General features: G+C 37.7%; 1 pseudogene; it reads right to left on the bottom strand.

Moving 5' to 3' along the window:
* The window catches only part of LOC128780759 (spermine synthase-like), a 36,141-nt pseudogene extending 18,475 nt beyond the window's left edge, over window positions 1-17,666 (bottom strand).
* Between the last annotated feature and the right edge of the window lie 226 nt (window positions 17,667-17,892).

Raw genomic sequence — 17,892 nt, 5'->3', positions numbered from 1 at the left:
ATGGCCCTGACTGGTGTGGCTCAGTTGGCTGGGCGTTGTCTAGCAGAGCAAACGATCGTGGGGTCAATTTGTGGCACATGTCTGGGTTTCAGGCCTGGTCCCAGGTTGGGGCACCAGTGAGGGGCAGCCGATCAATGTTTCTCTTACACATTCATGTTTCTTTTCCTCTCTTTCTCCCTCCCTTCCCCCTCTCTAAAAAGTAAATGAATATATATATATTATACATACATATAATATATGTGTGTGTGTATATATATAATATGTGTGTGTGTATATATATATATATATATATATATATATATATATATATATATACATATATATTTAAGAGAAAGAGTAGGGAAGGGAAACTGGCTCAGCTTTTAGTATAGTATAGTTAGGGGATGTGTCTAGCATGTTAGTTCTGCACAGGAAACAGGAATTGTGTGGTGTGAATTTCCCACCCGCCCAGAAGGAGGAAACACTGAGGTTTCTCATCAGCTGGCTCATCTGAGAGGCAGAAAGGAAAGGTGATGATGGCCTTGAAAACTATCATCAGTTAAACATAGTGGAATCAGACACTATTCCAAACGATAAAAGATATATAAATCATAATACAGAAACTTGGTAATCATCCAATCCCAATACATTTACATGTATATTTTCTGTCTGCATTATTCTAAGTTTCATTTATTCCTGGTAGTTTCAACATTCTACAATTTAAGGGTTATTTCTTTTGCTACTCTTTAGCCATTATGAATCATCGTAAGCCTCACACTGCGTGTGTTGAATCAAAGAAAAAGGCTCTTTGGGTTGCAAATCTTCTGGAAAATTAAATTGTCTTATGGGCTTTCCTCTTTTAAAGTGCAAGCCATTTAAGATCATCCATAGTGATGTTTAAGAGATAAAATATCGGTTTCAATGTATTAGCCAAATGACAATATAACTTCTATGTGGGTCCTGTTAGCCTGGAGCCAGAGAATCAACATCAGTCAGCCAGACAGAACGCAAACTTAAATGATCTGAATTTGTTGTATTCTTTTTAACCTTATTGATTGTCCATTTTAATTCAGCATTATTAATTGTGTTTCGTGTTTCTATCTTTGTTTTATACCTTTTCTTTTTTTGACTGGGCTGAATCTAGGTCAAGTGGACTCTAGAGGACTCTAAATATAGTCTAGTTTTAAGAAATACCTCTCTTCTTTTTCATGGAAACGATTACTCATGGAATAGAAATCTAAAGCTTCTCCTGTCTAGAAACTATAAATGATTTTTTTAAAAAGTATGGGTTTGTTTATGGGACAAATGCAATGTATATGAATTAAATACTCTGAAAGTCTTGTTTTGCTCATATTTGTAAAGGTCTAATACATTAGTCAAGTCATAAAAATCCTTAAAACTGTCATAGTTGTATCATAAATTTTAAAAAGGTGAAAATAGAAATTCTATGACATATACTCTAGTATCAGACTGAACAGGCTTTCAATAAATCAGATGAAGCTTATAAATATGTATGCTATTTAAAGAAAACTCTGCCATAAAATTATATTCTTTTGTTTATTTATTGATTCACAGTGCTGACTAATGTGTAGTCTCGGTCCAAGCAACTTGTTCTCTGCTAAGGGCAGCATGCAATTAAGCAGTTGAATGCAATGGAGTATGATAAACATGAGGATAGAAGACATCAGAACTGTACTATTACGTTTTCTGGAGGACTGAGCATTCCACAGTGCTCACTTTTATTTTAGGTGTATGACCTCGATCTTTCCTTAACCTTTTTGAGCCATAGTTTCTTCATATATTATATGGGTCATTATACATAACTACTGATATTTTTGGAAGGACCATATGGAAAAAATTCAGCGTGTATAGTATAATGCCTGTGCACAGTAAGTGCTTGGGGAACAGTAGCTATCAGACTCAAAGTCATGATCATTGTACAACTACTCATTTTCATAAAAGTTTTAAAAATATTATCTTCAAGTTGGTAAGGTGAAACACAGTTTAATTATGATCAGGGTAGGTCACTTACTCCCTTAGTACAAACCTTTGGGTGCTTCCTTGTTTCTTGTGTAATAAAGACTATATTATTTATATTTCTTTTATTTTGAGGCCCTCAGCAATCTATCCCTTAATCTCCCCTTTACAATAGGTCCTTTATGCATTTTCGCTATTCCTTGAATGTAATATATACATTGCTTCCCCCACTCTTACTGTATGTTAACAATAGAAACTAATGTTTATTGAGCACAATCTAACAGGCACTGGGAAAGTACTTTACGCGAATCATCTTGTTTAATACAACATCTCTATGATATACTCTTATTAGTCCCATTCACAAATAAGAGACTTTTCTTACACACAGTCAATTATACAGGTAGGGAGAGTGCCAGAACTCTGACCATCACTTTGTACTGCTAGTTCTTAACCGTTGCACTCTCTGCCTTCACCCTACGTGACTAGGAGCCCTTCATTCTTCATGGCATTCTTGAAACTTCAACTTTTGTAGGTATGTTCTCTAGTTGTCTCGCCAAGGTTTACCTTTGGATTGCACATGTGCCTAGAGTTTAAGTTTAAACCTCTATGCAGTGTCTCCCTCATTCTGTTTTCTGTGTTCCTGCTCTGTAAATATCTCGAGTGCAACTGTAGACAACCTAAGAGTGGGAAACGACAGATGTGCTTTACACTTCAGGACAATCAGCGGGTGTTTATGGAGTTAAATTGACTTACATTTAACTCTTCATCTGAGCTCGTAAAATGTTTCATTTTTCATGGTAGAGTGTCTTTGAGGACTGTGGACTCAGGCAACAGAAGAAAGCTTGCTGGAATTGAAAGATGGGTGCGGTAACTTTCGTGTTAAAGTGAAACACTGGCGCTCAGTGAGCAGGTGCTTACACGGTGGGTGACGAGGCAGCGTCTGCACGGGTCTGGCCAGTGCTATTCTACTTTCAGCAGCCCATTCCTCATGCTGATCTAGACAACAGTGTTAGACAGTAACGCTGAGAGGCAGAGGCATAGTCGTCTTGGTTACTACGAGTCCCCAGTTCCTAGAACTGCCTGAATTCAGTAAGGCCTCAATTCATATTTGTATGGATGACGTTAGTTAAATGTTGAGTCATCTCAAATCTTTTGAGAAGCAAATGGTTTATCAGTAAGTCAAATGATGAGTCAAATAAGGATATAATTCCAAAGTCTCCATTGCTTAAAATACTTCATTTAATTAGTAACTTTCTTTTTGTATTGTTCATTCCAAGCTGGCCTACTAGATTATTATTGTTCACAAGGTATATATTCAGTTTTGTTCACATGCTATTGTGAGATGTACAGAAAACCAAAATGAAAGATACTCACTTATCTGCAAGATTGCAACAACTGATTTTATGGCTGCACCTTTCCCCTTGCTTGTCTCCTGTCCATAATCTTTTGTGTAGCTTCTGGAACTGGCCTCTCAGCGTAAGCCCTTATCTGAAGCCTGCACTTCAGCACCACCTTCCTTTGGAGTGGTCGTGGCAGCGCCATCTCCAGCTGTGGAACTGACAGAGTCCTGAGAGATAACAAGATACGCCAGTTACCTCCCACCATTTATAAAAATAGGCTTCTGAGCAAAACTTTGCCAGAGACTCAAAATTACAGAGTAAGGGCACAAGAACAACAGGCCATTTAATGTATTTTCTAACAAAAAAGAATTTCAGTTATAACTTTGTGGGATTTATGTGTATCATAATTTTCTCTCTGACAGAACAATAATAATGTCAATGGACTAACCAGTTATCTGTTGGCTGAGGAAGGCATCACCACTTTGGCTCAAGTGAAAGTAGGAGGAGAAACACCAGGAGGATCGTGAATAAAAAGGAGCAGAACGACGGATTTCTGGTCTAAGAATCTCTGCTCTCTTTTTCCTGGTTATCTTGAGGTTTTTGTGAATGTTCATAAATAAGCTCATTTACTAAAACATTTCACACAGGAGACAAACGCAATGAGTTCATTGGAAACCCCAAGAGATATGAAATAGCAAAAGGATTTCTCTCCTTGCCCTTTTAATCTGGTATGTGCTTCCCTGGCAGGTGGCCACATACTGCCTGGAGCACAGACTCTTTGAAACTGTCTTGTGGGAGCTTGTGGGTCTTCATTTATCAGCTGGATGGAGTCAGAAGAAGTGAACTGAGAACTCCTTCCAAGTTCATGGAAGCTCCCAGGAGTCCCTGGCAACAAATGGGAAACAGCAATGCTAGAAAATGGATTCTTTTAAAAGGCAAACACTCTAGGAGCCATTAAAAGTTTCCATTTTCAAGCTCAGTCATAAAGGAACTTTTTCCCCCCCAGAACATGTATGAACTACCCAAATTGTCATCAGGTATATTAAGGTTAAGTTAGATGTTCACATATTGTCATACTTGGAGTAGTCGCTTCTTTTACTAAATGCTCTGCAATGAAAGCCCATTTCCCGTGCCAGAGAATGTGTGATGGAAAGCTGCTCTTTAAGATTTTAAGACTTACTTGTTTAATTAAGACAAACGCCATAGCCTGTAAAAGCTGGAGTTACTTGATTCGGACTTTATAGATTTCCTGATAATATTTTTAATCGTTTTGTTTGTTTATCTCATTTCAGATTTTCTTTTTTTTTCTTCTGTGCTCACCGAGTACCTATACCCAGAGGCAACTTACTGAGAAAGTACAGTTCTATGAAAATAATTCTGAACATCAAGCTATGCACTACTTTTCTTTAACCATGAACCTTAAAGATTTAGTTTTCTTTTCTGTCTTAAAAAATTTTTTTTTGGTGTTGTGTTGCCTTTAATAGAGAAATGCCCCGCTGTCCTTGGCTTACATATGCCTCCACCCCCACTCCATCCCTCATCACCTCCTTCTCCCTCCCCCTCCCGAATCTGCCTCTATCATCTTTCTGTGGTGCCGAATGTATATAGCTTCTGAAACACTTTGGAATGGAAGGTGCTATGAAATTGTAAAGTGTTTTTATCACAGAGTTCTGCCGTTATGTCTCGATCCTGACGTGCAACACCTCTGCTATTTCAGTGTTGTGACGGGACACAGCCGGCCCGAGAAGGCACTGCACTCAGACAAGCATGTGAGATTGTGTCCGTCCCTGGTGGTGAGCCCGAAGCTTTAGAGCATCTACCACGTTAAATAGTTGTGGGCAATGCATGGGAAGGTTAGTGCCTTGCTTCTTAAAGTGTGGGCTTGGCATTGTCTAGGAACTTTGTAGATATACGGGACCTCAGGGCCTGCCCCAGTTCTTCTGAATCAGAATCCACAAGCTCATTGGTGTAGTGGACATCTGCTATTTGTCTATCCTGCATTCCTTCGTCTAGTAACCGTGCTTCCCTCCCTTTCTTAAAATAACCTTTATTTCTTCCTCTAACTGTGTGTTTCTGGTGGGGCTGCTATCACAGAGATGTGGCTTTTGGGCCACAGAGATGAGCACTTAATTCAGGCCTGCACTTTCCAGGTACCCTGATAGGTGAGGGGTGGCCACATGGGACCTTCCCTGGGTCAGCAGGGATCTTACCCTGTGTTTCTTTACTCTGAAGTTGGAGGGAGAAATCTTTTTTGTCTCTGGAATCCTGAGCCTGGAAAGACGTAAACTGGCAATTGTGAATGGCTTTTTCCCAGCCAAGCAGAGAATACCTGTGCACCGTATGCGGGAAAGAGACTAGTGCACAAAGAGAAGGAAAGGCCAGAGGTAGAGATCCCGTGTTCGGTCCTGCCTGTGGCTTTGGTGACATGAGCTCATCAGATGGCTTTTCTAAGTTTGAGTTAAGTGTCTGCCCCTCTCACAGGAAACAAAGACCCTCCATGACATCAACGGATGTAGGAAAAGGAGGGTTGCTGTGAGAGAATTAAGCTTGCAAGTTTAAACACTATCTTATAACATAAGAAAATCAAAGTAAATTCTGTCGTCCTGTGTTTTACTCACCCAAACTCTCCATCCTTTTTTATACATAAGAAAAAAAATTCTCTCAAGCTGTTTGAAAGTTTTACATGAAAGAATGTATTTGCTACATGATGATTGACATGCAGCAAATGTTCAATAAATGTTATCTACTATCATTGTTATTGCTATTATATTATTATTATTTCTGCCTCAAATAGGTTCTTTGATGGCAGAATCCCCCTAGGCCAGGAATCTGGATACTACTTCACCCTTCTGCAATTCAATAATGACTTGAACTCTGCAATGCAAATTTAACTAGGTTTTTTTTTTTTTTTCTGGTGGACCTGAATTTCTCCTCAGTGAGAAGAATAACAAAAGGTACTTAGGGTGGGGAAGTGAAGGGAAGGGTTAGAGAAAGCAGACAGTGTCAGAGCCCTCCGTGCCATGACATTTCTTCCCCCGTAGACATTATCACATCTCCAGTGGCAGTCACCATCAAGAGTGGCAGCTCCTCTTAGATGTTCCTCTTCTAGGTCACCTCTCTTCCTCTGTGGTGCTCACTGGCTGTGCGTGTGGGTAGCAATGCCCAGTGACAGCTTGCAGTGTCTCCTCTCTTGGTGTCATTGGCTCCTAGGAACATTCTCAATTATTCTTTGTCTGAGAAGCTGGAACCCTCAGTGTATTTTTTCTAGAATGCTGCTCAAATTAGAATCCCTGTTTTTTGTCAAACTTTTCAAAGCAACAACTTTTTTGAGGAAATTGTTCAAAACATCTCACCTTGGGCACCATACACTGCGACACCATATTTCTGACGGTCACTTCAGTTTGTACCTGTTTCCCTGAGGCATGCATAAGCACACTGATTCTTTGGCTTATGTCAGGACATATTGCCCCAAAGTTGCCCTTGCAGGCCGCTGTAGGAGAGGCTTTCTCACTGCCTTCAGCCAAAGCCTGGGCTCAGGCATTTGAACACTCGTCAATACCTCCAAACGCCTCTTTATGTGTTCCTACGTAGGGCGTAGTGGCATCTTGGTAAATCAAATGAGCTGTTTTCTAGAGAAGACATTAGGTCAAAATATTTTGCTATACTTTTCTATGTTATAGAATAAAAACTAAAAAACAATAAAGATTCTAAAGAAAATAGAAAAACATCTGAAACAATGATTAATTAAAATTTTCATAGAATTGTTTTTATTATTGTGCATATTTGATTGTGGAACTGATGGCCTGTGTATGGTAATGGAAGTTCTGTTTTAAAAAATTTCACACACAATTATTGATTGACTAGTTTATATGAGACCTACTGTTATAAGAGATTTGAAGTTGAATGACATGATTCTTGCCTCCAGATGTTTATAACTTTGAAATATTTTGACATCTAACTATGTGAGATCAGTGAAAGCTTACTCTAGTATTTACCTAAGTTGGAAGAGGTCACTAAGAGGACATGACTCCCAGCTGACCCATACGCTGGGCCCAGGCAATTGGAGGCTCCTCACCCCCTATTTGTCATTGGAATGTATAGTATACCTACCTTCCTTAAACTACAAGCTGCCTCAAAGACCAGCTTTGAGATAGTAACATGTTGTGGAGACCATCTGGGTGGTAATGTTGTTGTGGCTGAACCACGTACGGCCTCTACATAAACTTTTAAGGTCTCCGTGGGTGCAGAGATCCATGGTGCCTAAGACAAGCCTCCTATGTAAGTCCCATTGCTTAATAAACCACCACCGACCAATCTGGTATGGCCTGCCTCTTCCTTTGCTCTGTGAATGTCATCTGGGTATGGGGGCCACTATCAGATTTTGCCTAGGAAAACTCCTGAATTAGTGAACGTACCTGCTGCTATGATGTTGGAGTAGCAAAACAATAGACATTAATAAAGATTTTTTAAAATCCTCACTCAAGGACGTGCTTATTGACTTTTTTCAGAGAGGGGAAGGAAGGGAGAGGGAGAGGGAGAGAAACATTCATCAGCTGCCTCCCACATGCACCCTGACTAGGGACTGAACCTGCAACCTAGGTATGTGCCCCAACCAGGAATTGAAACTGCAACCCTTCGGTTCACAGGATAATGCTCCAACCAACTGAGCCACACTGGCGAGGGCTAATAAAGATGTTTTGATAATTCTCTTTGGCCTTATTACTTCCTCTCCTATCATTAGCATTCTGGAGACCTTTGACATATAGAGCTTTATTTATATGGTAATTGTTTTCAACTCTAAGTACAACTTGGGAATTATAAAATTGAGAAGAGAGTCATTTTCTATGCTGGTATTCTGTATAATAGATAATATGTATGTGGTATGTGAGTAGTATATATGTTAATTCATTATTAACCAAAATGGACATAGAATATGACATAGTACAGTGTTTCTCAAACTTTTTTCATTATTGTTTTCAGAAGTAGAAAAAGGAAATTTAATTTAAATTTCCTCCAATGAGATAAATTAAATATTTAAAAAATAAGATTTTGTCAGCAGAGTTGAACTTTGGAGAACCACAAACTACTGTAATAGCTAATAATTTTTGAACTTCAAGAACTAATTTTCACTTCCTTCAAGGTTATATGGCTTGCATTGAAAATGTATGGGAAGGAGAGCAAGGATAGGGGTGGAATAGATGGATGTTACACACACCTCTTCCCAGGACAAAACTGGAATTACGAATAAAATATAGAACAATTACCCTGAATAACCCACTGAAGACTAGCTGAAGAGAAGTCTTACAACCAAGGGTTTACAGAAGATGATGGGAAGGGTGGAAATGTGAAACAGGCTGGCTCCATTTCCATGGGTGGCAGCTGAGATTCCAGAGAGACATCTCAGCTGCAAACATTCCCCCAGAGAAGAGTAGGATCTCAAAGCCAGGCTAAGCTCCCCAGCTCAGAGCCCCAGAGCTGGGAGGAAGCACCCGCATAACATCTAACTATGAAAATCAGCAGGGATTCTGTTGGCCAGGGAGAGACAATAGTCTAGAAGAGACACAGGCACCCTTTTAAAGGGCCAATGCACAAAATCTGGTTTGTGGCCACCCACCCTGGGCTCTGGTGGAGGGAGGGAAGAGCGGGCTAGAGTCACATAAGGGGAAACTGGGGTTTGTGGCTCTGGGGAGAGAGCTAAAGGGACAGCCACCAGGATCTCTGTGCTGAGTCATTTTCCCATACTGCAGGAAGAATCAGAGAATCTGAGTAGACAGATTACACCAAGTGAGAGTGAAACAGTGATAAAAAAAACTCCTTAGAAACAAAAGCCCTGGGCCAGATTTCTTCACAGTTAAATTTTACCAAACATTCCAAGAAGAACTAACACCTCTCCTTCTCAAATTATTCCAAAAATTCAAGAGGAGGGAAGACTCCCAAGCCCATTTTATGAGGCCAGCATTATCCTAATTTGAAAACCAGATAAAGACACAACAGAGAAAGGAAATTATAGGCCAATATCTCTGATGAACATAGATGCTAAAATTCTCAACTAAATGTTAGCAAACCAACACAGAAGTATATAAAAAAAGATCATACAACAGAATCAAGTGGGATTTATTCCAGGGATGCAAGTTTGCTACAACATCCACAAATCAATAAGTGTGATACATCATATAAATAAAATGAAGGATAAAAGCCACATGATCATATAAATAGGTGCAGCATAACATTTGATAAAATCCAGCACCCATTTATGATAAATACTCTCAGCAAAGTGAGAACAGAGGGAACATATCTTAACGTAACAAAGGTTATACATGACAAACCCACTGCCAGCATCATATTCAATGGGCATAAACTACGAACTTCCCCTTAAGATCAGGAAAAAGACAGGGATGTCTGCTTTTACTTCTCTTATTTAACATAGTACTGAAAGTCCTAGCCAGAGCAATCAGACAAGGAAAAGAAATAAGAGGCATCCAACTTGGAAAGGAAGAAGTAAAACTGTCATTATTTGCAGATGACAAGATACTGTACATAGAGAACCCTAAAGATTCTTCCAAGAAACTACTAGAACTGATAAATGAATTCAGTAATGTAACAAAATACAAAATAAATATCCAGAAATCAGTTGCATTTTTATATGCCAATAATGAACAATCAGATAATGAAATTAAGAAAACAATCTCATTCACAATTGCTTCAAAAAGAATAAAATACCTAAGAATAAATCTAACCAAGGATATAAAAGCTCTGTACTCAAAAGATTATAAGACACTAAAGAAAGGAATTGAAGAAGATACAAATAAGTGGAAACATATACCGTGTTTATGGATAGGAAGAATTAACATCATTAAAAAGCCCACAGTACCCAAAGTAATCTACAAATTCAATATTTCTATTAAGATTCCAATGCCATATTTCACAGAACTAGAACAAATATTTCAAAAATTTATATGGAACCACAAAAGGCCCCACATAGCAACAGCAATCCTGAGAAAGAAGAAAAAAGTTGGAGGAATCATGCCATTTAATATCAGACTATATTACAAGGCTATAGTTGTTAAAATAGCATGGTACTGGCATAAAACAGACATATAGTTCAATGGGGTAGAATAGAATCCAGAAATAAATGCACATCTTTATAGTCAATATTTGACAGAGGAAGCAAGCACATACAATGGGGTAAAGGTAGATTACTTAATAAATGATGTTGGGGAAAATGGACAGATATGTGCAGAAAAATAAAACTAGACCACCTTCTTACAACATACACAAGAATGAATTCAAAATGGATTAAATCCTTAAGTGTTAGACTCAAAATGATAAAATCTAGAAGAAAACGTAGGCAGTAAAATATTGGATGTTGCTTGTAACAGTATTTTTTTTCTGCTTCTATTTCCTCAGGCAAAGGAAACAAAAGAAAAAAAACAAATAGGACTACATCAAACTAAAAAGGTTTTCACAGCAAAGGAAATCATGGACAAAATGGAAAGACAACTCACTGAATGGGAATATAATCACCAATGATACTTCTGATAAGGGGTTAACATCGAAAATTTATAAAGAACTTACAAAACTCAAGACCAAAAACACCCCCACCCCAATGTAATTAAAAAATGGGCAAAGGACCTAAGTAGACATTTCTCCAGAGAGGACATTCAGATGGCCAATAGACATATGAAAGGATGCTCATCATCACTAATCATCAGAGAAATGCAAATTAAAAGTTTAATGAGATGTCACCTTGCATCATAAGAATGCCTACCATCAATAAATCAACAAACAAGAAGTATTGGTAAGGATGTGGAGAAAAGGGAACCTTTGTGGACTGTTGGTGGGAATGCAGACTGGTGTAAGCACTGTGGAAAGTAGTATAAAGTTATTTCAAAAAATTAAAAATGAAATTGCTTTATGACCCAATGATTCTAGTCCTGGGAATATATTCAAAGAAACCTGAAACACTAATTCAAAAGAATATAAGCACCCATATGTTCATTGTAGCACTATTTACAACAGCCAATATTTTGAAGAAGCCCACAGTATTCACAGTAGATGAGTAGATAAAAAAAAGTCATGCACATTAACATTTACACAATGGAATACTATACAGCTGTAAAAAAGAAGAAAATCTTGCCCTTTGAGACCACATGGATGGACCTGTGGAATACTATGGTAAGTGAAATAAACCAGAAGATGACGATTACCATATAATTTGACTTATATGTGGAATCTAATAAACAAAATTACCTAACAAGCAAAATAGAAACAGACTCATAAATAGAGAATAGACTGACAGCTGTCAGAATGAAAGGGGATTGGGAGACTGGATGGAAAAGGTAAAGGGATTAAGCAAAAAGAGAAATCCCTCATAGACACAGACAGTATGGTGATTTCTAGGGGGCAAAGGGGATGGGGGGAGATAGAAGAGGGTAAAGGGGAATAAATGGAGATGGCAGTAGACTAGACAATGGGTGGTGAACACACAATGCAATATACATATGATATATTACAGAGTTGTGCACCTGAAACCTATATAATTTTATTAACCAGTGTTACCCCAACAAATTCAATTAAAAATAAGTAGATTGACAAATGTGGGAGAAAAAAAGAAAATGTATGGGAAGGTGGGAAGAAAAAGGTCCTTAGTATCAAACAGACTTGAATTTGATTATCAGTTTCACTGTATATTATTTGTCAGCTCTAGAAAATAATGTAAACTTTCTGATCTCCAATTTCTCCATTTATGGAGTGCAAATAATAATACGTATTTTAAAAGAATGTTATGAGGATTAGATATAGTTGATAAAGTGCTTGGCATTTAAATATGTAGTAACAATTATTTGTAAGGTTCATTAGTCTGAATATCATTTTCTGACCTTGTCAGATGACAATGGCGTGCTAGTAAATATTTATCTAATGCATATATGGTGGTATATTAATTAACATTTCTGTAGATCAGTGGTCCCCAAACTTGCTGCACATTAGAGTCATCTGAGCATATATTAAAATTTCCCAAGCTCAGGCCACACCAGGACCAATGAGTCTGTAGTCTCTGGGGTGGAACATAGACATCAGGAGTTTCTGAAGCTCCTAGGTGGTCCCAATGTAAAGACAAGTTTGAGAATCACTGCTGTAGACATTTAGTCTAAAGTCTATAGATATGTAGATAGCTGTAGTATTTTACCTCAAGGACATGTTAACCTGAGATTTAAAAAGTAGAATATCATGGAGCAGTTGAAGGAATAGCACTTGTTTTGAATTATTCCAGCACTCAGTAAGTTGCCTTTTAAAAAATTAAATAAAGATATATTTCAATAACACATGACTTTAAAATAGGTAGTTTTTAGTTTAAGAAATCCAGGAGGAAGCAAGCCCAGAGGGGCTATGACCTCTGTGGCATGTTTGTAAAGGGAGAGGCATATTTGCCAGCTTGAGGCACACCAGAGCCTCGACATCATGCCGCAGGTGAGATGTAAGCTTATGATATGCTTTTCTTTTTCTTGAGAGACCTGTCACATACCACAAAAGACTGTGGCTTAACTATACCTAATTGACATCAAAGTGGAGGAAAATTTACCATTTTAATTAGAAATGAATTCTTTATTCTGCATGTCATATACAGCATGGGAAATTATTCTTGTTCTCATTTTTAGTGTTCCGTGATTTGATTTCCAGAGTTACAGTCAGAGATTCTAGCCCATGGAGTGACAACTTAGTTGCATCAATAGGTTGATGCTCTGTCAACGGAGGAATGTCAGAAGCACCTATTACAGGATGGACATCTAAGATGATGGATGCGGCAGACAAGGACACCCTATGGAGCCTTCAGTACAGATGCCATGCTTGTCCATAGAGGGGAAAAACAGCTTTAAACTCAGGCTTGCAAAGGTGAGTGGATAGATAAGATGAATAAGATATAATTTCAGGATATAAAAATATTTAAGAGATATGAGATGTATCTTGATGAGTAGCATATTGAACAAACTATTGCTTATGATAGAAAGTAATTCATCATTAAGCAAAAATCTGATGTCCTGAGCCATTTGCTCATACCTATCACCACCTAATTTTGATTTTTATGGAATTTAGGATTGCTAATGGCTAGAACTGGAAGGGAAAGTTTAGAACTGATTAGCAGAGCTGGTGTGACAATTGATCGACCACACGTCCACCCTGGGTACTGCAGAAAGGGTCAGAGTGAAGGGTAGAGATAATTTTCTCTTCGGATCTATCACAATGCTATCCCTGCTCTCCCAGGTATCAACTCGGGTTTTAAAAATTGAGTGGTGGGGGGAAAATGGAGACAACTGTACTTGAGCAGGAATAAAAAAATGTGGGGAAAAATTATTTAGTCAAAGTTTCTGGTATAATACAAACTCATGTTTTAAACCAAATCTTAAAAAGCCTTATTAATACAGGTGAAAATTAGTTGAAATAATCAGGAAGTATTGTCAGCATGTGGGAAATTATGATTTCAGGAAATTACAAATCTGATTTTAGTGCATGCAGAATGAGAAAGTTCAGATTTGATCAATATTATAACCAGATCCACCCCATCTGACAAATATAAATCAAATAGTCTGAATGTAAACTATTTACTTTGGGTTTGGGGACAGAAACTGAAAATAGAAAACACAAACTTCTATTATGTTCTCAATTTATTTTTTCTCCACTTGTTCTGTAATTCCATCCTTATCTTAATTTAGGTTTCTAATATTTACATGGAATTTTATACATCAGTAATTGATTTCCTTTTTATAATTTTCCTTACCAGTAGTTTTCAGATTTTAAAGCTAATTATTTTATTGTTTCTTCTTTTGCTGGTTGGATAGCTAAAGGCCATGCCATTTGAAATTTGTAAGCATCTGCAATTTCTGGGCATTTGCATACTTTTCATTAATTGCTAATTGTTTGGAAAGATCTTTCCATGTGGAAAGCCTTTATTATTTTCAGCGAGCTGTTGTTTTTTGCCTTTTGTGGATGAAATTTCCTGAAACAGTAAGATGATGATTATTAATTATAGTTGCCATAGAATTTAATTAGCCTTAATCATATCAATTGCCACATCTAGGAGCTAAAGCAGCATGTGCTATTTTATTACATGCGAAAGATACTGGGATAAAAAGTAACTTGGATCTCTAACCGAAGAATAAGTCATTCTCATCATTAAAAAAGGAAGTATATGAAAATCTCTGTTCAACTATAACACTATTTTCAGTTTGGCTAAAAGTAACATTTGCAAAGATCATATAGAATCCTTACTAATAATAAAGATGAAGAATTAGCAGATTAATTTCTCAGTGAGGCAGATTTTTAAAAACTTAATTCATTCTTCCATGAGGTAAAACATCAAATGCATTGACACCCGCCTTCAAAGAAAAGCATAGTACTGATTCAAGCTATTCAAGTATTTATTGAAATGGCCAATATGTTGTGAATTTTCAGCAATAGTTGTTTGCGATGCCAGTTCTCTCTTTTATAAGGGTATGAGCTTATGAAGAAGGACAGTATATTAGTATGTAATTTTATTAGAAAGGTTATAGACCTTGGTCGTTAATTGTTTATTCATTTAACACATTCTTATGGAGCATCTATCAGTATTTGTCAGCTCTGGTTTCAATGGACTAAGTACAGGAGTTGAGTGACTATGTGGACAGTGACCTACGAAGGTTTCTTGGGTTCTGAATATAAGATGTGACTCTGGCCAGCATAAACAGATGGAAGGAAACTGAGATTCTCACAGAACTAAAGGGAGTCTGTGGGACAGAAGTTTGTGGCCATTCTTCATAGGGTCTTGCCATTAATGTGATTCACGTCCAAGTCCCTGTGCAACTCAAGTTTAGAATTTCAAATTCTAATGAGAGAGCACTGAATAATCCAGTTTGGGTCAGCTGTGTACTTCTAAAATAATCAGCTTTTTCTTTTTTAAAGATTTTATTTATTTATTTTTAGAGAGAGGGGAAGGGAGGGAGGGAGAAAGAGAGAGAAATATCAATGTGTGGTTGCCTCTCATGTGGCCCCCACTGGGGACCTGGCCTGCAACCCAGGCACGTGCCCTGACTGGGAATCGAACCAGCAACCCTTTGGTTTGCAGCCCTCACTCGATCCACTGAGTTACGCCAGCCAGGGCTGTAATCAGCTTTTTCTAGGGGGTCAGGGTCATATAAAGACATGTCTCTCACAGCTACGCCTATGTTGTGGCTATTCCTAAAGAGGAAAGAATATTGTGCTTAGGAGTTATTTCTTGAAGTTATCTGTCACAGAGGACCAAGGGAGCATAGGTTGCTGAAGGTGAGAGGCCTGGTTAGAAGGGATATGTGTCAAGGGTGTCAATACAGTTCACTGACTTATGTCTGCCTTTGAGATTCTGGCCAATGGATCAGCCCTCTGCACCAGACTATTAGCTTACTTATGTCAGACGCCACTCTGTCTTTTTAACAGCTCTCCATGGCTGGCAGAGCCCAGTACCGTTACCGACGCTGGGTAGCTGCTCAGTGTGCTCTCTCTCTCACACAGCTTTCTTTAATCATTCTCTTGTTGATTCAGTTCCTTTCCCACGAGCTCATAACATGTTGTGTTCATGTCTTCCATTTTATTTAATCATACTCCATTGAAATTGGTCTACTTTTTCATTGTCTGCACTAGACTGGGAGCTTTTAGAGGGCCAGGGTTTGTCCTGTTCATCTTTTCCCCGAGAGCTGTGCTGGGCAAAGAGCAGGATCTTATTACATATTAGTTGACTGAAACGTGTTGGAAGTCTGTGACTCTGGTCTGTTAGACCAGGTCAGTGGTTCTCACTGTGTGAGTTTCATATGTTGAGAAGACATGAACTACTGAATAAACTAATGAGGGTCTTGGTCAGCTCTGCATATAAGTTGTGAAGTAAATACAACAATATATGCTGTGAGCATAAATCGACTTTAAAAACACAGTTCTCAAAGTAACCTTGGGGGTCATTACAGGTAATTTTATGCTTTGTTTTTAGTTAATTTTTTATTGTGGTAAAATAGACATAACACAAAAATTACCATTTCGATAATTTTAAAGTGATCAGTTCAGTGGCATTAAATACATTCACATAGTTGTATAACCATACCATCATCCATTTCCAGGACTTTTTCATCATCCACAAATGAAACTCCGTACGTATTAAACACCGACTCCCCATTACCTGCCCCCTGCACACCTTCTGGCAACCACCATTCTGTGTCTGTATCTGTGAATTTGATGGCTGTAGGTAACATATACAAGGGGAACCATACAGTATTTACCCTTTGTGACTGGCTTATTTCTCTTAGTATAATGTTCTCAGGATTCAATTATGTTGTATTATGTGCCAGGATTTTATCCCTTTTTAAGATTGGATAATATTTCACTGTATGTATATGCTATACTTTGTTTATTCATTCATCTATCAATGAAACTTGGATTACCTCCTTCTTTTGGCGATTGTGAATAATGCTGCTATAAACATTGGTGCAGAAGTATCTGTTTAAGTCCCTGCTTTCAGTTATTTGGGGTATATACCTAGAACTGGAATTAAGCATATGGTAATATGTTTAAGTTCTTTTAGTTCTTATTAAAATATATTTATTACTAGTAGTATTTTGAATTAAACATCATTCAATCGACTTTAATTTTTTGGTTTTATTTATTTATTTATGCATTTATTAAATTATTTTATTGTTGTTCAAGTACAGTTGTCTGCATTTACCCTCCACCACTACCCCCTGTCCCCACCTCCCTCCCGTGCTTCCACCCTCCTTTGGTTCTACTTTAATTTTTTAAATAGACTTAACATTTTGTGATAATATAATTTGAAGGTCTTTTTCTTTAAACATGGTTTTGAAAGGTATTTTTATTTTATTTTTTTACTTAAAAATTAAATTTATTGGGGTTACAATGGTTAATAAAATTATATAGGTTTCAAGTGTACGATTCTTTCATACATCATCTGTATGTTTCACTGTATGCCCACCACCTAAAGTCAGTTATAGGTATTTTTAGTACTATTGCTACTGTGGTCAATGTTAAATAGACTTCTATACTTTGGGAACATTTTTTCTTTGGAAGTGGCATGAGACAGTGCTACTCAATCACAGTGCTGTGACTCAGGTCAGGACTAAGGCATGTCATAAGTGTTTGTTACCAAATACAGTCAGAGTACTGATGCTTGTGAATAATGAACATTTAAAAATATATTTAGAACAGCCTGAAGGTTATTTTGGTGATAACATCACTCTCACTTTTTCCCATGTTGATATGCCTTTCAGGAGAGAAGAGCAGCATATCTAGTGTCAGAAGTTATGTTTGGGAATGTGTCTTACACGTGAGGGTCACATGTTCAGAAGCACTCCTTAGGGCCATGGTCGCAGATATAGTCATCTGATGGATCTTATAAAATTTGCCCTAAATTTATATTCTTCCTATTTTTCCAAGCCTTGTAAACAAGGGCCTGATAACTTTAACTCAGGGGCCTGAGGAGAAATACATTGGAAAGATTGAGGCTATGATTGCAACTTTCTCCATTGGCTCCTTTGAGGATTTGGGGGTTCAACAACAGTATAAATGTGGCTTTTTATTTTTTCATTTC

This window comes from Desmodus rotundus, chromosome 4 (genome assembly GCF_022682495.2).
Source record: "Desmodus rotundus isolate HL8 chromosome 4, HLdesRot8A.1, whole genome shotgun sequence".
In the NCBI taxonomy this organism is placed as follows: Eukaryota; Metazoa; Chordata; class Mammalia; order Chiroptera; family Phyllostomidae; genus Desmodus; species Desmodus rotundus.
Note: the sequence above shows the minus strand (reverse complement) of the source record. Positions and strands in the feature narration are given on the sequence as shown.